The 23,596-nt window shown below is 36.6% G+C and overlaps 1 long non-coding RNA gene across 1 annotated transcript; it reads left to right on the top strand.

Moving 5' to 3' along the window:
- Positions 1–7,909: 7,909 nt before the first annotated feature.
- On the top strand, positions 7,910–12,702 carry LOC131568465 (uncharacterized). The gene is made up of 3 exons (XR_009275727.1): positions 7,910–8,047; positions 9,995–10,085; positions 12,468–12,702. It is a non-coding gene; the product is annotated as an uncharacterized LOC131568465 (long non-coding RNA).
- The last annotated feature ends 10,894 nt before the right edge of the window (positions 12,703–23,596 follow it).

The raw sequence follows: 23,596 nt of genomic DNA, 5'->3' as shown, positions 1-23,596 counted from the left end.
AATTGCCGCAGCCTCCTCTCTGAAAGCTTGAGGATAGCCAGAAAATTTCTGGAATAGAGATACTGTGCATAAAGGTGGATAAATGTATGAGAAATTTATGGTGCATTAAACACCAGTAAAAAACTATATACATATACATATACATATACATATACATATACATATACATATACATATACATGTGTGTATATATATATGGAAAGTGCATATTGGACGTCCTGTAACATGTGACGTTGCATTTACAGTGGCATGTTGCCTCCTACTTAGAACTTGTATTGTGCTAGGCACATGTTACCATTAAGATAGAATGACAAAAAAAGACATCTAGTAAGAAGCACGAGGTTTTGATGGGATGGATCCTGCTAGTCCGAAGGCAAGAGCCACTTCTATTCTCTTGGTCTTGCTCAGCACTATTCTCCTTCTCTAAATCACTTCCCTATAACAGTAATAGCCCATCTGGGCATAATAGCAAAAAAAAAAAAAAATTCTGGATCTGCACTGAGACTGATCAATGATTCATGAACGTGCTCTAGTTCCTTCCTGGCCTGAGCATGCCTTTATGATTACCATAAAGCAAAACCCACCAAAATGTAGATCTAATGTATGTTTGTGCATAACACACATAAACACTTATGATGATTTGGCACAGGGTTAGCATATGAATCAAAAGTAATTGTGATTCAACAGTTTAGATATAAAATTCACACTTTGATGCATGTTCTTTTTGACTTTATCTACAACACTCCTGCGAAATGTTCTCTTTAAAAAATGGAAGAGGAGGGGGGAATTTTTCCTCAGAAAACCCTGGAATATTAAAAACCTTGCTATTGACTTATACCAATATCATCCCTCACATATTCATGGGATATTGGATTTCTCAGGCAGAAAAATTAGTGCAGTTGTACTGCACATGGGGTTTGTTTGAGAAGTAATGCAGGGACTGTGGTAGCAGTAGGAGCAATAATGGGAAGTCCATGTTGTACCAATCCCTTTTTTTTCATTTATTGAAGGAGACATACCAAGAGACACTGTTTGCATCACCCTGTGAATGAGCATTATTTTGCAGCTGGCAGGAAGAAATTGCCCTTTTATTAAGAATAGGCCAAAAGTTCTCTGATAAAATAGTTCTGCATAAGAAACCCCAGGATGTGGGTCATGCCAGGGTTGTTAGCTATGGCTGCAGAGTTGCCAGGAATACTCACTGGATGAATACTCACTTCAACATAGCCAGAGATTTGCTTTCATTAGATAAAGTCCTATATGGGAGTAAATGGATTTATGAAGCAGGTGCTGCAAATGAACTCTCTTGTGAAAATTCTAGGAAAATCACTGGAAAATTATTTTCTATTGGAAGAGAAATTAATCATCACCATTTGTCTTTATCTCTGGTGTATGCTCATGACTACTCTATGAAATAAACCTGCATGCATTTGTCATGTCAGATGCTGAGTGCTTATCCCACCTCTTTGATGTTTTCCCTCTCAAGTGATACAGGGCTTGATCCACCTTCTGTGACAACCATGGAGCTGAATAAGACTCATTTGCAACTGGTACAGGCTATTTTAAACCATGTAAAAACAGTCTTCATCACAGCAGAGCTTAAATGGCTTTTGTTAGGCATCAAGTGCATGAATAAAATTATGTGGGCTATCTTCAGGATGCTTTTAAAAGAGCTTCCCCTGCAAAGAAATTCGTAGTGTTTTATGTTCTAGTACAAGCAGTAGATTCACATTGAACAGAGAACGTGCTGTTCTCTCTCATGATGCACTCTGAAGATGGATGTTGCACTTGGTGCTGAAAGAACGTGTGAATTCACTTGACTTCTTTCAAACAAAGCTCAGTATGTGGAAAAAGCTTGGCATCTTTGCTTGGAAACAGGCTGAATTGCAACAGCAACCTTTACTTGACACTGCACCATGGAGCCAACATGCTAAACAAATAGAAATACAGTGTAGCAAAATACACATAAGAAAAATAAATTAAAGAGTTTGGCACCATAAATGATAGCATTTGCTGTGTACTTGACAAACAAGAGGGGACAGAGCCCTGCTGTCAGCAGGCTTGCAGGGCCCTGCTCCATTCTGTACCTGCTGTGCTGCACCAGGCACTTCCCCTGTACCATAATATGGTATGAAATATTGTAATAAAAGAAATACATCAAAAGGAAAATGCTTTCTTCTTTAATTTTTTTTAAATTAACTATTAGGCGAAAGTATGTTATCCTTTCTGTGAAAAAGATGTTTTAAAAACAGGCTTTGTTTCCATTTACAAAAAAAAATTGACAATGTGGAAAAAAAAATTACATAAAGAGTCCATGTTTTAACTGATAACAAATAATCCATAAAAACAGAGAATTCATGAATAACAGTTTAGGAAATCCAAATTAAGGCTTACAATATTTTGTTAAAACTATTACCCTGATTTGAAAGCAAGGAAAACTAAAACATGGGAAACTGTTTTTTATTCAACGAGCATAAGCAATCCCTCTGATTTCACCCAAAAAAAAGAATAAATTTGATGTTAATAGCTCAGGAAAAATGAAGACCCCAGATTATACACTGATATCTGTTGGTGGCTCCCAAATTTATAGTGTTAACACTAATTGAGGCTTGCTTTAACTATGAGTTTAAATCTAGAGTAAGGTATTATTAGAGAAAAATTATTCTTCCTAAAGAAAAGACAGTGCACATTTGTATATGTACACAAAAGACATTCATGGACTGCTAGTTTGTGTGAAAATTATTATTTCTGTTGGAACATTTTTTTTAAATCATGTCATCATGATGAATGGTTTCCATTATCCCAGGTTTTTTAACATTTCTTTTAAATGTCCCCCATCATATATTATTGATTTCCTTGCAATAGCTCTGAAACTAAAGAAAAAAAATATTTCTTTTACTGCAATTCCTATCAAGACTTCAGAGGAAATGTTTTTATTATAGGTACTTTGAATGAGTATGTAGTCTTCTAATGTACTTGGGAGTTTTAAAAACCTTCTGACTTTTTCCAAAATATTCTCTTCAATGAACAAAGGTTTAAAACCCCAAGGATTTAAAACTCTGTGGGGACACAAGGCAGGTTGCTGCAGGTATTTTGAGTTACAAACAAGACTAAACTAAAAGCTGTAAACCATATGGGATTGCTCCAATTTTGAATTAGAATCCTGCTGCTCCTTATAAAACCAACTCCTCTACTAAAGCAAATTTCTTTCCATGAACCTCTAGAAAACAGCATTATCCCTGCCCTTCAGCTTTCACAGTGCTGCAATTAACCAATTGCATATTAATTAGTTACATATTGTAAAGATTTTTTTAATCAAAGTACTCTTTTTATACAAAAAACTGCCGCTGTTGAAGACAAGACTGAGCCAACGCTACCAGAGAAACAGCCACTGTGTGCACTCTGTTAAATGGTACATGGTAGGACTACTTTTCTTCCTGATTTGATCTGCAGTAGACAGAACCCACCAAGAGAAATAATGAAAATTTTACCAGGGATATGATTTAGGAATTACTTTTCAGCTGTGTTTTCATGATGACAAATGGACAGAGAAAGGAAAAAGGATCCAATATCAGGTAAATTTGATTTGCACTAGTATCAAAAAAGGATAAAATCCTCCCTTGATGCCCATGGATAAGTTTTAGTGCAAGGTCCTTTAAGCAATATCTTGCTTATATATATATATATATTTATGTGTGTGTGTATGTGTTTGTGTGTGTGTGTGTGTGTGTGTGTGTGTGTGTGTGCATCCTATGGATTTTCTTGCAACATAATTGCTCCATACACTTGTCACATTTCTGTATCATTACCATCTAGTCTTCATTTATATTTGTTGCTTGGTAGAGAGCAAGCATTCAAGATCCCATCTGTCTTTGAAGGTGATAGCAAAATGTTCACTGCTAAACTATAGCAGGAATTCATTTCCAGAAAGAAATGCTTTGTCTGTGAGCATTGACAGTAGCTGTCTTGACTCATACAATGCATATGTATACTTAAAGGATGTTTGAAGAATCTCACGTAGATAAAACTATGAGTCAGGTTTCAAACTGAGATAGACAAAACAGTAGGAGGAAGTACAGCCTTCTGTCTCTAGGCCTTTTGAAAACACAGGATACTTTATTAGACTATATGTTAGATATACAAGTCCTCTGTCTCTATCTATCTATATCTATATCTATCTATCTATCTATCTATCTATCTATCTATCTATCTATCTATCTATCTGACCTATTCACACAGCCCATTGATCTGTAGTTAACACTTGCGCCAGCTCTGACTTCAAGAGAAAACAAAGCAGGCCTGTGGCCCTGGGAATTCTGAGATGAAAACCAGAATTGACTCCAAAGTGATCAAGATGTAGAAAACCACACCATATCAGCATTCCTTTATCATGTTGTAAAAACAAAATACATCTGAAATTATCAGGTGAAGAACACACTGATATCAAATTGCTTTGGGACTTTTCTGAAAGGCTGAGTGTTCAGATTATTTGATTCTGGCACCTTGCTCCAGTCAGTAAAGAAGGATTGAAAAACCCCATAGCATACATAATTGTATGCTTCATCATTTGTGGCAAAGGCTTGGAGAATGGTTCAGTGTAGACAAAAGCATTTGTGTGAATGTATAAACAAGGGAACTGTATTTTGTTAAAAATAAACTCCTTTGGAATAGTTCTGCCAATTAAACAGTATCAATAAAAGATTACTTTCCTGAATTTCTAGAAAGAAACATGACAAAAAACTCTGAAATTCACTTAATTCACTTAATCCATTTCACTCTTATGCTTTAAAGGTGGTCACCACTACAGTTCCTGCAAGGACTTTCCCTCCCGTACTCATTGGGAATGCTTTTGCTGGTCCTGAAGTAGGTGTTAGAAAGCCTCACAAGGAAAATGACTAGTACCTGGTCCTCTAGAAGCTAGGCTGCTTCTACCTCTCTATCTACACCTCTTTTCTCTTGCTACATACCCCTCTTTCTCACATCTAGCCAAGGAGGCACATTTGTGGTACCAGTTAACATGGAGCCCAATATTCAGGTGTGGGGGAAAATAGTTATTCTGGCTTAACAGCTTAGCCTCTCCCTTCCCTCACCCAAGCCCCAGGGAGAACAAAAGTTGGGCTGTCAAATACCAGAAAAAATCTTTGTTCTGCTCCCCTGTGTAACAGTGGGACTTCACTGGGAGTCGTTGCATTATTAGACCAGGTACTTTTCAAAATAAATTGAGTCAGTATGGAATATCAAATACATTTTTCAGTCAGACTAGAGGGTGAGATTTGCTCAGTAGGTCTTTTTAAACTAAATCATACAAAAGTGGTTTTTACCATCATGTAGATTTTAGAGAAATGGATCATTAATAAAGAAGAAATGCATTATCACTTTTTTCAGGTGACTATGAAGATAATGACCTTATCTCCTATGAATAATTGTACAAAACTTCTTCAAAAGTGCTGCACAATTTTTGATCATGGTATGCAAGAACATTCAACTAAGTAAATAACAAAAAATGCTATCATATCTTTTTCATGTCTCTAGCATATAACTAAAATGTGCTAAACTCTAAAATATCTGGTGGCAGGATATATAAGCTACATCTTTTCAACTTCCTTCTTTAGATATACAAAGAAATGTAATTAAATGAATCAGTGTAGAAAGCCTCACACTTTGAAAAGCACAGGCAGAAAGGGACATTTCTGGTATCCATGACCCAGAGCAGAACTAAGTCATATAATGAGCATTTATTAAATAATATTAGCTTAACAGGTCAATCAAATCATATCCTCTCCACAGGGAGTGAGATTAAAGAGATGGCTCACAGTGACCAACTTTAAATGCAGTAAACTGATCCTTATAAGCTCTCTCTCCTACCTTCCTTTTCCTTTCCTCTTCCTCTTTCCCCTTCCCCCTTCTCCCCCTGCTCCATGAAGTACCTATTTTACAATGGGCTCAATAAAATTGTTTTAAGGATACCTCCCATGCTCCCCCATGCAGTTCACCAGAGAAGTCAAATGAAGAGATCAAGAAACTCTCAGGGCAAATGACTCCCAGAAAATTCAAGTACTCCTAGTTGGAATGTGCAGCCAGCAGCACCCTGCTTGCTCAAACAAGTGGCTCTGTGTAAGCAGCTCTTGGGAGCAGGTCTGCTGGTTGCTGTATTATGGCACAGAGAGGGAAGGGGAAGATGCTTGCTTAGATAACTGATCCAAGACCCCACTGTAGTCAGTGCAATCACTTACTTGGAGGTCAGTAGAATTTAAAAGGAGCCAAGTTTCTAAAACATAGACATTCCTAGGTGTAATTAGTATTTCCTCAGTGGTTATCCATTTGTCTTGAGTGCCCCCTTCAAAGATTATAAAAGAAAGTCAAGAACATCTTCAAAAAATATCCTTTCCAATTGTCTGATTCTCAAATCACTCTCTTTACCATGCAAACGTATCAAGAGCTGTCTTGACAGATTTTGACAGACCACTTCTAGCAAGAAGGTAGCCACAAGTGCTTTGATTAAAACAGATTTACAAAACTTCAGGCATCATAGATCTGTTGGATTTTCAACTTCTTTTGAATTTACCATTGGAATTAACATGTATTATTAAGTTCCATAATCTACAATCCTCTGCTGGACTGCTGGCATTTTTTATGCTGAGCAATGTCTGCAAACCCCATGAGCCCTTTTATGCAAGGAGAAGAAGCTTATTCAGAAAAACTCCCCAAACCAAAAACCAACAATGACCTTTGTTTTAGCTGAGTTCTTATTTAAGTTTAGCAAATGGAGATAAAACTTTAAGAAGAACGAGTGTTCTGTTTTAGGAGAACAACTACTCCTGCTTTTGCAGCTTCTATGAGGAATTACCTTCCTGGTGCTTCAGTTTTCTGAGGTGCACCTAAACCATTAGATGTGTTAGCATGATCATTGTATTTGAATTTCAGATAAGAGATTTGTCTTTTTGACTCTGAGGGGAATACCTTGACTTTTATAAAGCAGCACATAAGATCTGCATCAGCATAAAAGTAATGCAATTATTATATCCCAACAAACAAGACAGGGTGAGGAAAATAATTATCAAGATGAGGTAAAGCTGAAAGTGGTGTGTTGCAGCAGGAACTGGAAGCTGCAGAGGAAAATTAGGTATGAGTCCTTTAAAAATGTAACCCTTTACAACTTGAGAAGATGATGTAATGTGGAAAAACATCATCAAAATACCACCTTTGGTCCAATTTTGCTTTCAGTTGGATAGGTGAAAGCCAGCTAAACCAGTGGTGCCAGAAGGCAGCACTAATATGAAGAAGAAAGAAGTCCAGTGTCTTCTGCAAACTGCTGTTGAAACCACTGAACTCAGGAGTAGCAATCACACACCTGCTTACAGGGGTTCAGTCGGTCAATTGGCACCACTAGCAAACACTGGAGTTAGACACGCATGCAGCAATGTTTACACACAAAAATGTTTTGTGTGTGTAATAGAAAATGCATAATTAAGAACATAAAAAAAGAGAAAAATATGAGCTAAACAAAAATTCTCTTGAGGAGGAAATTTTACCGGTTTTGTTATAGTGCTCCAAACACTTCACTGGAGATTTGTGAAATAAAAAATATGCGTACCTTGGCATAACTCTGCTAGGGCAGACTGAAAAATGAAAAGACAATTTCCTTCATAAATACACTGACAGGAAAATGGAGTTCTCACAGTTATAAAAGTGAATAATTCTGGAGCTGTCCCCCAGAAATATATTTTGCTGATAAATAACCCAAAAAGACTGATCTGGAAGAGAGCTCCATTAATTTTCAGACATCACATTACAGGAGGCAAGCACAGGGAGTAGGTGAGTAGTCTGGAATCCATCCATGTAACACGCTCTAATTATAACTTGTTTGTCATCTTTCCAATAGACTGTGTGTTTACAAGAAACTGTCACTGACTTTTGACATATGGGAGAGCAATTGCGTTGACCAGGGGTTTTAACCTATGGGATCTTGAGAGGGTCCTATTTCTGTTTATGGTTTTACTTCTCAGTAGAGTGGCATACCATCAGGTGCTGTAGAGCTCCGACATGGGTGAGTAGTCTAGTTTTCCTTGGTAGTCAGCAGAGAGAGATGACCTCTGGAGGCCATTTTAGAGCACTTGAATTTATCATTGTTGTTTACTTATGGAACTTAGATTCCTGAGAGAAGGCACATAAATCAGGTCATTTCCAAGCATTAAAAAATGTCTCACCATTAAAATTGCAATAGTGTATATCGATCTCACAAGTAAGTGCAGAGCTTGGTCAGAATTTGCTTTTATTCTTTTTCTGACAAGGTGAGCAAGTCAACAAGAGCTTTAAAGCAGTTTTATCTTGTGACCATATTTTTAATGATTGATTGCTATAAAATTAGTAGAGTGATCAGCAGAACATAGCCTTGTACAAGTGAATGTACTTTAAGAGAACACCCCCTTTCATACAAATTACTGGAAAGGTCTTTTAAATAAGTGTCTTGAAAGTGTTTGGCTTTTTTCACCCATTTTACTTTTTAGATTGACTCATATGAGTAATGAGGTGGTATATAAAGAACAGCATCCTTTGCTGCTGATTTGTGCCCTTTGTGCAGATCCAAAGAATGCTCATCATGGATCAGTATTTAAATTCCTTGAGAAGGAAACTCAACGTGATGTGAGAATTTGAAAGAATCATATGAAAGTGAACTTTGCAATTAGCAGATTGAGTGCCTGAGCCGATCAAATTTTGATTTTCTAGTCTCATGTCTTTAAAACTAAAGTAATAAAAATATAGAATTTCTTTATTAATTAATAGGGAAATTACACAGGTGATTTCAAAATCAAAGTCTAGCCTGGTGAGCAGATGCCAAGCAAGTTAAGTACTCAGTGAACTTTTCACTTGGGCATTGAGTTCTTGATAAGAGTCTTGGAAATCCAGCAAGACCTCTGTTGTTATTGGTTGCTCAGATTTACTTTTTAAAGGTTTTTTTAAACATGAATTTGATTTTATACTGTCTAGAAAATCATTCGCATATTTTTGTCATAGTTCCAAATTTGATCTAAAACCTTTCTCTTTTCCTGGACTGAAGAATGCATGGCTGCCCACGCACAAAAATACACTGAAACTGCTCTCCACCTACAAAATACCAATAATGAAAATAACTGTATCAAACCACACATGTCAAAGTCTAGGTAGACAATCAGAGAACTGATTTGGCACATTCTCTTTAGATTATTTAGGTGTTCTCCAAGATTAAAAGTATGTTGGGTTGTTTTTACTCACCATTCTCTTAGGACAGTGAACTTATCAAAAGGCAAATAAAATTAGATATTTTCAAGGAAGCAATGTTTCAATAATAATAATACTGAAATTCCTGCTGCTCCATGACACTGAGGGGACTGTACCTTATCTTTCTACAGTGATTACCTGGAATAAACTGACATAGAAGGCCCTTTCTGGACCTGTATTTCTTTATGTATCTGACAAAGAAATTAATTTGAAGAATTTTCAGTTCTGCTTGGTATTTCTAAATATCTTTACTTGTGTGTTTCTTGTGAAAGAAAGAGGGAAAATACTGGGCATTTTTTAATGAGCAAACCCACAGCTTCAGCTGATTATTATTTTTCAGAGAACAAAGCTTATTGCGAGCTATTATGAGTTTGAAGTAAATAATATTGTCGTGATTCAACCCCAGCCAGCAACTTAGTACTCCCCCACCCCTGATGGGGAGAAGAATTGGGGGGGAAAAAGCAAACCTCGTGGGATGAGATAAGAACAGTTTAATGACTGAAACAACCCCAAATATACTAATAATACTAATTAAAATAATAACAATAATCATACCATTTTTATTTAAAAGGAGAGAGAAAAGTAATAAAACCCAAGAGAAATACGTGATGCATAATTAAATATCTCACCACCCACTGACCAACGCCCAGCCCATTCCTGAGCAGTGCTTAGCAGGAGCTGACCAGCTTTCCCCAGTTTATTGACTGAAAACAACATTCTGTGGTTCTTTGCCCAGTTTGGATCAGCTGTCCTGGCCCTGCTCCCCCTGCTTCTTGTGCACCTGCTCCCTGGCACAGCATGGGACACTGGAAAGTCCTTGACTCAGGGTAAGCACCACATAGCAACGACCAAAACATGAGTGTGTTATCAACCTTATCATCGCACCAGACCCAGGACACAGCACTGTACCACTGACTAAGAAGAAAATGAACTCTATCCCAGGCAATGCCAGTGTCTGGGCCTATTAATATATTATATTTTATGTGATTAATTAAGTAAAATATTTTAAAATTCAATATTTAAAAACTTTAAAAATTATTTTATAAAATGTTATATATTATAAATTATCTCATATATTAGATATTTATACATTATATAGATTTAAATATATATTATATATTTATAAAATGTAATATATATAATATATTATATAAAATTTTATAAAATATTTTAAAATTTATAATAATTTAAAATTAAGTTAAATATTTTAAAATTCTCTGACTTGTAACAGCTTTTGAGTAAAAGGAGTCTAGCAAAGCAAGAAGTTAAACATAATTTTTTTCCCGTTGAGCTATGTTTCTTTAGCACAAATTCTTAAGCAAATTTCAGGGATGATTAATCAAAGGAGTAAGTCATGACCTGTTCAAATCTGTTGTTCTTATGAATTCTCTTCTAAACACCACTTCAAATCTCTAAGATTACTATTATGCAACTCCACTTATTATGAAAGACTACAATGAGCTGGGGTGGCTATCTGTTATTATTCACATGTCAAATAATAGTGTCATCAATGAAATGAGGAAGTTAAAAATTCTGTGTGAAAACATTTCTTCATTTTTCGAATGTTTTTTCACTATTTGTCATTAGTGTCAGTAAAGGAGGTACTAGGGCAGATCCACTGCCAAATGTAACCCTCATTACCCCATGCAAACCATTGACAAGGGACACTCAGGCCACTGAAATGTCAGCTGTAAACAGCTCTGCTTGAGTGACTGACTTAATACTTGTTCACACCAAGCACAGCAACAAAACCTCTTCCATTTATTCTACTTCTATAAAATGTCCCCACATTTACAGTAAGGGACCTCACTTTGGCGCGAATTAAACAAATTATTTAACCTGTGATTACTGCTCTAAAAAGATGATTTTCATCCTGCCTTCAGGCAAGAGCTGCATTTTTGCTGTATTATGGGACCAAGTAGCACTGCACCAGGGAAGCTGGTTGGCCAAACCACACAGTTAATTCTGGGGACCCAAACTCCATAATAAATGTATTTCCAGCAGTTTTACCCTAAACTCACTCAGTCTGCTTGAGGTACTGGACATCCACCTGCTGCTGCAGCACACGATGTGTACTCTGTATCATGTCCCCAGCTCAGTTTCAGCTGTAAGGCAGCCTCCAGGCTGAGCCTGAGTGGGAAGAACTGAATTACAGGAACCAGTGTCAGCTGGGGATTTGTTTCAAAAACACACTCCTGAACAAAATTAATATGCTAATGCAGACATAGCCTAAGTGAAGCCCTGATTTGCCTTGCATTCAGCCTTAATTAATGGGTTTTCTATGCCCTTCACTTCTGTCCTTGACAAGAATTTAGTGAAGATTTATTTGGAATAAATCTCCAGAGCCTAATTTATGCAGGCTTAAGTCTGAGGCTGAACAGCAGCAGTAACTTCAGGGGAAGTGACCTTATGCAAAGCTGTTTGGATACACTGCATTCCACTAATACAGGGATTGTTCTTTGTCCATAATCCTTTAACCAGTTTCTTCTTATATTTAAACTTGCTGTTTTGCCCTTCCAGCAGATGAGCTGCTTGGTGTCATTCAAGGGATATCAGCCTTTAAAATAAAAACAAACCCAGTTTATTTGCAGGGATCTAACAATTCTGTATGGATCTGTACATCTAATTCTGTTCAAGTCAATGATAATTTCTTTCTTGCTGTGTGTGAGAAAAATTTGAAGTCTGAATCTAGACAGCAAATTTTAATCCAGATGTCTTAGAGCAAAATATTGCTCTATAGTATGACCAGCATGAAAAGTAGGGACTATTTGGTGCTTAAGATTAATCAAGAAAGGTCATTTTATCGTTCAAATATTTCTGCACTGACCTGAACCTGACAGAGTTCAGTATCATTTAGCTTAGCTTTATGCAAAAACTGAATCTAGTTCTTAAACAAAAATGCCCAAACACAGGAGACAGCTGAAGCAAGACACATTAATTGTGGGGTTAAATCTTAAGGTTAAATCTAATAAACTTTATGAATAAAAAAGTTAATAAATTATACTTAGCACAGTTTGTGATAAGAATGAATGTTTATAACACAAGTTTTAATGACCAGTTTGGCATGTAGTTCAGTAGGCTGGCACTACTCTGAAAGTAGAATCTGACTCATTACCAAAAACTTCATGAGATACTGTCAGCTTTTGCATTAGCTACAGTAAGATGGCACGTTCCTAGCATGATGCCTTGCCTTTCTATCCATTTTGCAGAGGGATTTGATCCAGATCATGAGTTTGATTAATGTGAAGAATCCAAAGAGGGGCGTGTCACTGAGGGTGCTCGATGCCTCTAAACTCAGCTTCTCATGCATCTGGTGCTGCAGCTCACAGCCTCATTTCATCTGCTGCCGTCACAGATCTGCCTCTCCACACACCCCTGCATTACACCAAGTAATTAAAAACCTGTGAAATGCTTAATATCATTATAGGCTAAATAAACTTAAGCAATTTCCTTCATCTTTTTAGAGTTCTTGATGCTTTTTCATAAGATTTAATATTGGCTTTGAAATCATAACCTATGATGCTTCTTTTCCACTATAAACATAATCTCCTTTGAGTAATAAGTGATTGGAAAAACTTTATCCCAGAAAAACAGCATATCAATTTTATTTTTACCAGTGAAACAAATCCCCAAAGAAGCAGATATTTACAGAAAAATTACCCTAAAATTAGAATTTTGTCAGGAGATTACATCTTATTATACTATGTTTTTCTTGATAAGCATATCATGATTTTGAGCATAAAGCTGGTAGCTCAAGTATAAAAATCACTTGCAAAAAATCTATCAGCTTTATGACTCCTACTAAACATCATCCCTGTCTAGTACCATTTAGGCTTATTTGCAGGATAAGGACCTTACAAAAAGGCTCAAGATAATTGATAAACTGGAGAAATACTTAATTAATGAAGTTTTGTCCAATTTCCTTGAAAATTATTTTTGAGATTCTAGTTCTTTCCTTACAAACTTATTTTTCTAATTTTCTAATTTTCTACTATTGCCCTTACAAGCCCATTTTTTAAAATACATTTTTCTCTAATTTTCTATTATTTGTATTATCCTTATAAAATAAACCAAGTTTATTTTATTGCCATTCCATGGCAAATCCCTCATTAAAAGGATTTGTATTGCACTAAATATGTAATTCAACCCTAAACTTTCCCTAGGCTGAGAGATTTCAGGCAGTAGATGCACAGCCATCATCAGGGAGTTGTCCTCTGGTCTCTCCCACTTCTAATCACATTTCTATGCTCTGCTTGTTCCTATTTCTTTTTCTTTTTTTCTCTTTTCCTTTTTTTTTTTTTTTTCTCTCTGACAGGTCATAATGTTATATGCAATGCAGGGAACTAATGCTCTCTGCTGTAAGAATTGACCTCAGCCCAATCTCCATCTGTGAAGTGGGATGTAATGCTCCTGCTTTTCCAATCATGGAAAGTAGCAAGTGCTCTTTTATAAATCTTCACAAGCTGACAAGAAATCCAGTTCCAGTTTATCTGTCATTAGTGATAAAAGTGTACTGATTGAAAGGATTTTTTTTCTCTTTTATGGTAGCAGTAACATCCTATTTATAGGAAATTGTTAGGAAGGGAAGGAAAAAAGGAATTAAGAGCTTTTGATCTTAAGAACTGGTTATCTGGCTTTAGGTCTGGGAATGCTTTAACAAAATGCCATTCAAGTGGTAGTACCACCTCTTAAGCACATGATTAGCTGTTCTGCTAGTCCTAAAAAAATCAGTAAGGTCTCCTATGATACTCCTACCTGTGGAAGGCAGGTAGCTACTTAGAGGTATTTTCCATATGGTTGTCTCAGTAGTAATCGAGTTTTTGCATTCCCTTTAAATATAAATATGAAATAATCAGATACTGTTTGATCATGTCAAAATGTCACATCTTATCAAAATGTTAGGAATATTAAAGTTAAATAAAAGTTGAAGGATTTTTTACTGGTTTAGGACAAATAAAACCCAGATGAATTTTCTGAATAGCTGTTTAAAGGCTGTTGTTTAGGAAGATCAAACAGCTGCATGTCTGAATTGGAGCACAGACCACCTATTCTTATCAGTAATTTACTCACTTTCACTTTGTGGGAACAGATAAGAAAATTATTCTTGCTGGGTGGTTTTATAGAGAAATTATTAAGAGAAATGATAAGACACAAACATAAGCAAAGGGATACACAGCTCAATTCACCTGTGGCCATTAGATCCAGACAGGAAAACTATATTGAGTCTGGTTTTCATCCTAATGAGAAACATACATGTATGTAAAACCAGACTCAATGTAGCAATGTACCTGAGCAATTGAAAAACTCCCTGGGAATTTACTAATGATAAGGGAGGGGGAAAAAATTAAATCTGATTACTTGCTCAATATATAGCATTAAAAATGTTCATGTAAAATAGCTGAGTGTACATGTACAGCTCTCAGACACAGTCTCCCAGCTGCAAGCTTTTCCCAGAGATTGCTGGTTTCTTTTTTTTTGGGTTTACAAATATAATTGAAGTTGAAGAATCAATCTATAGTGCTAAAATGTAACATAGGCTGCCTTTTTTTTCTGTCCAGTTTAAAAATCTAGTCATGAACAGCAACTTCAAACAAAGAGAATTTCTACTATTTCCTCCTATTTTTTTAGTGGAAGTGCAGAAGCTCCAACGCCAGAGAAGCACTCATTCCCTTCTGCTCCTGTGACAATCTGCCATCCCTCATGACTGGATCTTGTCACATTGTGAAACAACTTGTGAATCAGAGAGTCTGTACCATAACACAGAGAGTGGGAGGCTTAGCAAACAGAAGCTGGGTTCCTGCCCACAATTTTTGAGGCTTGTTTCAGCATGTTACTCTTTATTCAATACCCGCTATCACTCAGAGAAATTGCCAAAGAGAAATTGCCACACAGGTTACACTGTTTGTAAGGTAAATGTACTTTTACTGTACATTTCAGAGGATAAGGTATGAACATTCAATAAGATGTTTGGGACTGAGGACAAGGTATCACAAAAAAGCCAACTTTTACCTCTGAGAGGAAGCAAGTACCATTCTGCTGGTAATTTTCCCATATAATACAAATATTATGAACTCCAGCTAATGAGTAGCAATCAAAAGGCCAACACATCTGTTCATTAATCATTGGACCCTCTTGTGGGGTACTTTCACTGAATTAAGTACATCTACAATTAAGCAGTACTTTATCTGATGTTAAATCATATTATATTCAAATTCTTCAATCAATTGTCTTGAATATTGATCTTATTGTATGAGCTACCGTGGAATTAAAAGATTATTTAATGCCACATCCACAGTGCAACCATAAATGATTGAAACAAGAAAAACAAAAATGTTCTTGTACAACTTCCACAATTTGTGACAGTACAGTCAGGAAGTTAAAGAATTCTCATATTCTCATATTAAAAACTTGATTCACTTTATACTGTTTAAAAATACAGAAAGAGCCAGCACTAATTTTACAAAATGGTGTTAAAACCCATCTTGCTGGAAAGTGAACCCATGCCCTTCCACAGAAGAATCTGGGCCTGCCCATGATATTGCTGAATTCTTCAGACCATCATCTTAAGAAATCTTATAAGGAGCATTCATTCTAATTACAATCCCATATTTCATCTATTGCTAGGAGAAAAGGTTAAGATAATATAGTGGTTCACTGCCATTTACATTTAGAAATGTATATCCCATTAAGCACATTCAGATCCTAACTTTTCAAAATGCAGACATCCACATACACAGATGAAAAACTTCAGACTTCAGATTCCAAATTTAGTCCAGCTGTTTTATTTAGGTGCTTTCAAAAGCCACATTATTTTTCTCTTTGTTCAGGTAAACATTTCACTATTAGCAGTCGCTTAAAACTGGTTACTCATCTTTATTCTAAATATGTGCAACCCCAGCAGTATAAAGCAGCTTCTGCTTCACATTAAATCAATCAACTAGTAGGCTTCCAGTAATTAACTTCTTCTAGCAACTAGATTTTCAGTAGTTCACAAAGTGCACTGTAAAATTAAATAAGTTTTTTTTTTTTTTTTTTGCTTGAGCCAAGAATTTCAGGAGATTTTTTATTTTTATTTTCCAGCGTGTATTTGCTTTTTTTGTAATAACATCATGTTGTTCTGTACAATCCAGCCTAAAATCCACTATGATCCTGAGATCTTTTTCTACAGCAACTCTGCCTCACCTGTTGTTCCTCACTGAATGAGAGCAGATTTTATTCTGCCACAAAGGGCACTGGTGTTCAGTTTTTCTCAAATCTTTTTGATTTCTAAGCTTGTGCTTGAATGTGTTGACTACAACAGTGTCTGCAAATTTATTGAGTGTAGTCTTTATTCCACAATTCAAGTAACTAATGAAATTACAGTGAAGGACATGTCTGAACTAAAACTTTTTGCAGTTATCCCATTTGGTACATGAGTTGATTTTGACATTGAACGATCGTTAACCCTGAAAGCTATATTCAGAAAGAATATGAATGTTCTAATTTCATTTATACAGCTGTGATACCTCGGCTTTTCCTGTTACCACAGTGATATCAGAGAGTTATTACCAGTACGGAAAGAAGAAAACACATTTCTGAGTCTTCAAATTAAATGTCTTTACGTTGTTTAGTTGGTTGGATTAAAGACAGCCCTTAGGAGAAGTTAAGGCAATTTATTTCTTTTTTTTTCTTTTTAAAAAAAAACACTTCAGCTGCTGTGTACACAAATCCCCACTAACTACTTAATTAAAAAAAATAATCTCTAGATGCGGTTTAAAGAAATAGATGCATCATTTAGTCTTCATTGTCCTCCTGCAGGATTTCAGCCAGGAAACCATTCAGCCATACAGATTTCATTACTGAAATAGATGGAAACATCAGCTCGTGTAAAAGCTTCGAGCACAGGAGCAGAAAGGCAGGATCAGTTTTTCTTTGTCGATGTTTTTTTTCCCCATCTCCCTTTTCTGCTTTTCCGCATGGTTTGTGGGACGCGCTGCTTCTCGGGCTCCCTCTGGCGGGTGCCGGGCGCAGGCGGCGCCTCCCCCGCGGCCGCGCAGCAAAACCCTCCGGACTGATGCCATTAGCGTTTCGTGCTCCAGTAATAATTAAGAAATCATCCACTTATTAAAGTATAAAGATCCGTGTAGTCTACGTGTGTAATCTAGATCATAATATGCTTCCTGAGCTAAAAAGTATTTGAAAGCTATGCAATGATTCCTTCCCCCCGCCCACCCCCCAATTTCTTTTGGGGTTTGAAAAGTGAGAAGTAGAAGATGCAACTAACCAGTAGATTAATATCCCATAATACCCATACTAATAATCCAAATGAAACACCTAAATACAAAACTTCGGGTAAGTGGCTTTTAATATCTCTATATACTCAGTCAAACTTCTCCAATAATCTGGATGTGTCATGCTTTCTCTTAGCTGGCATTCTTTTCTCCTAACTCAGGTGTGGATGTGCATTTTCTCTTGATCCCCAGGATATTGCAAGCTAGCATGGGAGAATTTCTAGATCAAATCTCAGTAGACAAGTCCCTCTTTTGGGCAGATATTCAGCCGCTTATAACACTACTATAAATTTCTAAAGTATTTCTATAATCGGTATAATGAAAAGTCTCCTCCAAAGGCTCAAGAAAGTGAAGCTGGTTGGTTTTTGTTTTTTGTTTGGTTTTTTTTTTTTTAAGTAGAGTAACAATATTAATAATTTTATATGGCAATTCTTTGTATTAAACCAGAATTATTTAAAATCGGAAGAAACACAGGAAAATTTGCAGGAGGCAGCCCCCAGATCGCAGATCATATGCTCAAAAAGTCTTACTTGGATCACTTTTGCAGGTGAACAGAATTAAGACTAAGTAAGTTTTCACTTTGGTCAAGCTTCTAACAATTATTGCCTTTTCAAAAGTTCTTGTGGTTCAAATACCTGTATTTCATTTCCAAGAAACAGCTAAGTACAGAGATAATGAGAAACAGATACTGAGGGACAAATACATATTTCTATGATCATGCCTTCAATACCAAGAAGCTGCCTGCTCCTCCGTGTATCCAGAAAATAATGGTCTCAGGTAAACTTTGATGTTAGAACAAACCTGTGGAACGCCTTTAGGTGGCTCAACACATCCCTACTAATGGTGCACCCCTGTCCAGGGATAACATCTGCTGGTGGAAGTGTCCCGTCCTGAAGTTTATGATGGTCAGTCAAGGTTGTGTGAGTATGGACACAAAACTGAGTTTCACTGAGAGAAGCTTAAAAATGACATCTCATGCAATGGCTGTATAGAATGCCTTGAGAGAATTTCAGCTTTACGTCCTTGGCAATATGCATTACTTTGCATAAATATAGCCAAACTGCCGAATAAAATATGTCATTTATTGCACAATTTTGTCATGAAAGCTTTCTATTTTAGTGATGACTAATAAATACAAAAATAAATTATTTATATGGCTGTGCAAGTGGCCATGAGTTAGTTTGGTATTGGTTGTTTCAAGTTTGTCTACGTTAGGTTTTCTGAAGTGTTTTAATGAATATTTGCTGCTTTGTTTTCTGTAACCTAAGGCAGCAAAAATTTCAAGCATTGAAATTTTCCTTCAGAACTTTTATAAGGAAATGTGTACTACAAGAGCCCAGTGCAGAATTGTCCTAAGACAATTTAAACACAAACCATTCTCTTCAACCATTGCTATGTAATATTGTCCCCCTCTTTGACACACAGGTTTTCTCATGGTGTTGCAAAGAAATCGTATTTGCAAACATCGTGCTCTTAGAAAAGATCACAGCATAAAATAATAGGAAGAAAGGCAGCAAGCTCATGAAACAAAATCCCTGAAGTATTTGAATTTCATTAAATTCAATTTGGATAAGCTCTGCTGAGGATTTTACAACACTACTCTGGGTTCTCTGCAACTCAGAAGAAATGTTTATCTATTGATTATTTTTCATACATGGAAAAAATCTGAGGAACTAATTATATCCCCAGGAAACAACTGATAGATACAACTGATGGAATATGTTCTTGACATGATATTTTTGGGTAAGAATAGCAAAAGGTCATATTCATGAATAAAGTCATCCTTTCACACCTGAAACAAATTATTGAAAATTCTCAGATAGATAAAACGAGCTATCGATTCACTCCAGATGTCTCTTTTGAATATTTTTCTTTTAAAAGTCTTTAATAGAAATGTGTACAAAAAAAAAATAACCTGAGAAATATGACTAAAGTAATTGAAAAGTGGTTTTAGTCCTTAGTTTCTCTGGCCATACTTTTCCCTTCAGTGTTTCAGTTTGTCCTTAAAAAAGTTAAATCAAACACTGGCCACCATTACAAAACTAAAAGGTTTGCATTTTAACTTTTGTTACCATATTAAATTCTTAAATGAATATGTGAATATAGGCTGAGGATTTCTTTAGTAAATAACTTTTTATAAAATGTCAAAACCCAATAGAAAATTGGTACAAACTGACAAGGTTCCAGCTGAGCCAAATTTCATCAGTGATATATTTCAAACTCAGTGAACCTAAGAGTTCCCTCTCACCTCATTTTTTAAAAAATGGAAAAAGATTCACAAAGTTATGTCAATTCTATAATCTACTAAATTGATGCTGTGATTGTTTTATTTCTGGACAATTACTTGTGGGATATCAGTGAAAGATGAACATAATTAGAACTCAAAAAATTTACTTTTTATTAAAAAATAGAAGTCTCAAAAGGTGGTTTCTGGAGTTTTTTTAAAAGGGGAAAAAAAAAGATATAGCAAGAGTCTAATCAAGATAAAATGAGTTAGTGTGTCTTCTTTTCCACACCAAATCCAAACTAAAGCTAAAAATCAATTTATTAGAAATATCAAAGAGAATACAGGAATAATTTATCTTCTGACACTCAGTTTGTCACTATATTAAATATGAAACCCTATCTGCATGTTGATTTACACATGTTACTCCAGGCTTCCTTGGGGTGAAAGACCTCAAAAATAATGTCCTGAGGGCATTTGATGACCAAAAGCAAGCACAGCTTCTCAGGCCAAGCTGTTGACACAAAGGACTGACAGGAAAAGTTGGATTTGTGAAGGCACAAAGTATGGATGCTCTGCCATCGAGCCTACTTGAAATGCTTCTTCTGGGTAGTTTATATAATCCTCTGGATTCACTGTAACTGATCATTGTACGCCAAGGCACATTGCTATTTTCCTTCCAGGAGGAAAAGCCAAGGAATCTTTGTATGTTGGATCAAATTTTTACCTCAAGTTCCTCCACCAAGTGGGCACATGTGAATCTGAACTGTCTCCAGCAAGGGCTGGTTGTCTTCAGATATTGAATAGTGTCTGCAAAAACAGAGAGAATACACCATTTTCCATATTCATAGATAAGAGAGGAGTATGCTTAAATTGCTGCACTAGGAATGTAAGTAAACAATAACAGAGATTTCTGGTTGCAAATGACAGCTGAGCACCAGGAGGGTCTACAAAGGTGGGTGTGGGAATCCTGGATGCTGAGAATTTTAAACTTTCTGTGCTTAAAGGCACAGACTCACAAGTGAGCACTGCATTTGACCTGAGGCCGTGAAACAGACTTCCAAAATTAATTGATAGTACTGAGATTACAGGTGTGTAGTTGGTTAGAAGTGAGTAAAATCACAGGGTGGAAAACTTGGAGTTTGGGGTTTTAGAATATAGAAATAAATATGAAGCAAGATGGAGGTTTTAGGGCAGAAGCAGGTTTCTCTTCTTTTCCTTCTTCTTCCTTCTTCTTCATGGGTTTGGGTGATGTTTTGTGATTGGAGAGAAAAGTCCACATTGCAGGCTTACAGGGATCAGTTATTGGTTTAAAAGGGAAAATAACAGATGTCCTTTCTTATTTGGATAGTGTAGTCATAAAAGACCTCGTAACAAGAGATAGTTGGCCATTTTGTGCCTTGCTAATGAAAGGCTGCAGAACTCAGGGTTGTGAGGCTGATTCACTGATAAGAAATAATAAACACCTGAGTCCGAACAGGAACTACCGTCTCAAGTGCCTTCAGTCCCGACCCTGAGAAACCAATAGGTGTGGGGGGGTTCCATCAGTGCTGTTGTTTTATGATAAATAGGTATTTGTGAAGATTGGTTACACATAATTAATTGTTCTTCTTTCTGATTTCAGTTTGCCTTCGGAGATGAGGGGCAGATAGATTAGGAACTCTTCCAGCAGAACCCTCTTCCATGGAGCTCTGCACATGCCCAGTGAGTCTTGAGAGATGAGGGAAGGGAAGGCAACCACATCTATAATTTTGGTGAACTTCAAATAAACCCTGTGTCATAACATCTCCTGTGAAATGTCAGAAAAAAGAAAAATAAGATCACTTTAATGATCTGGACTCTGAATGAAACCCTCTCCCAGAGCAATTAAAACGCCGCACAACTGAGTCTGAACCCAGAAGCCGCAACTTAGGCAGTTGCTAAAACCAATAAAAAAGAAAAGTCTGGCTCAAAGCTTAAGCTACCTCCATCCACTACAATAAAGTGTTTCAGTAATTACCTGAAAGTAAAACTGGTCTCTGTTCTGTCAGAAAAAAACATTACAAGAGCTGGGGAAAAGATTCACTAAAGCCCAGAGAGCTGGCAGCCGAAATTGGCTTCTGCAAGACCTGAAGCTGAGACCTATGGCAACTATGGAATGAATTTGCTATGCTGAATTTGTTGGTTTTGATCTCTGTATCTTAATTCCCTCTCCTTGAATTCTGATGCAACAAAAGTCCTAACAGCAGTAAAGTGATGTGCAGCATACAAACCTGTAAAGGAAAATAGTCTTTTAATCATCCCCAGAACTTGGTAACTGAAAATAATTTTGTCAATTTGCCTCAAGATAGAAGATATATCTTATAAAGCAGACAGGATTTGATAGTAATTCTAATAGTAGTTCTAATGAAGACTATTAAATCTGCATTAGGGTTTTTGTTTCCTGATTCACAATTCATATGATGACAGTCTAACATACAAAATGAAAAGAAATAGTGAACTAGCAGCTTTTATCTACAAAAACCCTGGTTTTCTTTGCTGCATCTTTGCACAGCTATAGAGGTATATTTTACTATTTTCCTACACACTATAAATCTCTGCTTATATAAGTATCCATATAAAAAAAAGTCAATATTCCAAGAATAATAAAAATTATTATTTACATGCTTTTTTGGACATGTTGTCTCCAGGAAATTGGCAATCCACTCACATTTTTTTCCTTTATAGCTGTATTTAGAGCCATCTCCATGCTCCTTGGCAAGGTGTATAAATCACATTTTGCTTCTCTTGAATGAGGAAGACTGGTATCAAGCCAAGTCCGGGGTGCTGCTGACACACAAGCCCTTTCTGAGTGCTGTGGAGAGCCTGAAGGAGACAAGGTTGCTGCAACTGCTGCTGCCAGGATGGAGGAGAGTGTAGAGGGAGCAGTAAGTGCTGGGAAAAGTGTCCATTGCCTCTATCCACTGTGCACTGCCTACCTGTTATTTCCCTTTGCCACAGAAATGCCCTGGTGACCAAGGTCTCCAGGGCTGGACAGTGAGGTCCTGGCCTTTTCCCTGACATCAGATGTTCCCTGCCTCTGCCTGTGCCTGGAGCTGGCCCCAGACAAGGCAACCTGCAAACTCCTGGCTGCTTTGCCAGCAGCACACCCCTGCCTCAGCTGGAATCACGCTGTCCAAGCTACTTCTTCCTACTGCTGCCTCTTTGAGCCCTGATAATTTTGATGTTTGCCAACATCATGGCTAAGGTAGCTCCTTGAGCCTGTATTTCTGCTTTTCCTATATAGAAACATGATTCTCCTTTTACAGAACTGAAGCCTTTCATAAGCCCTATGACCTCACTCCAGTCAGTTGTACATTTTACAAAGCAGTTTGAAGGTGGAGCAATTTTCCATTTAAAAGACTTCTGCAGCTGCTGTGCCCATGACCTGGATACCTGCTGCATTCTCCTGAGTTTAGTAAGACCTGATCTATTGTGTTATGTTGTATTACAAGTGTTCACCAAAATACACTTGGTTCTGTTTTAGACAAAACACAGCTGTGTTTCCATGCACAGGCGAGTTGCTTCTGCAGCCAGCATTAAAAAGCATCCCACGGGGTAATTGTCACAAATCAAGGAAAATGAAACCAGCAACTCTCTTTAACAACTATAAAGCAAGTTCAAGTTGTTAGACCATGGTGTTTAGCTTCTGGCATTTTTTACAGAGAAAATTTCTGGGTGTTGAATAAAGAATGGATACATGTTTTTATGTACAATTTTTAAGCCTAAAAACTTGAAAGCACAAAATATAGAATGGGATTTTGGAAACTTAGCTCCAAATTTATTTTTGATTGCCTGCATTTTAACATTTTTTGGAACTGATTTT

Source organism: Ammospiza caudacuta, chromosome 1, assembly GCF_027887145.1.
Source record: "Ammospiza caudacuta isolate bAmmCau1 chromosome 1, bAmmCau1.pri, whole genome shotgun sequence".
Lineage (NCBI taxonomy): Eukaryota > Metazoa > Chordata > Aves > Passeriformes > Passerellidae > Ammospiza > Ammospiza caudacuta.
The sequence above is the reverse complement of the archived record's forward strand: the minus strand, read 5'-3'. Positions and strand labels throughout refer to the sequence as shown.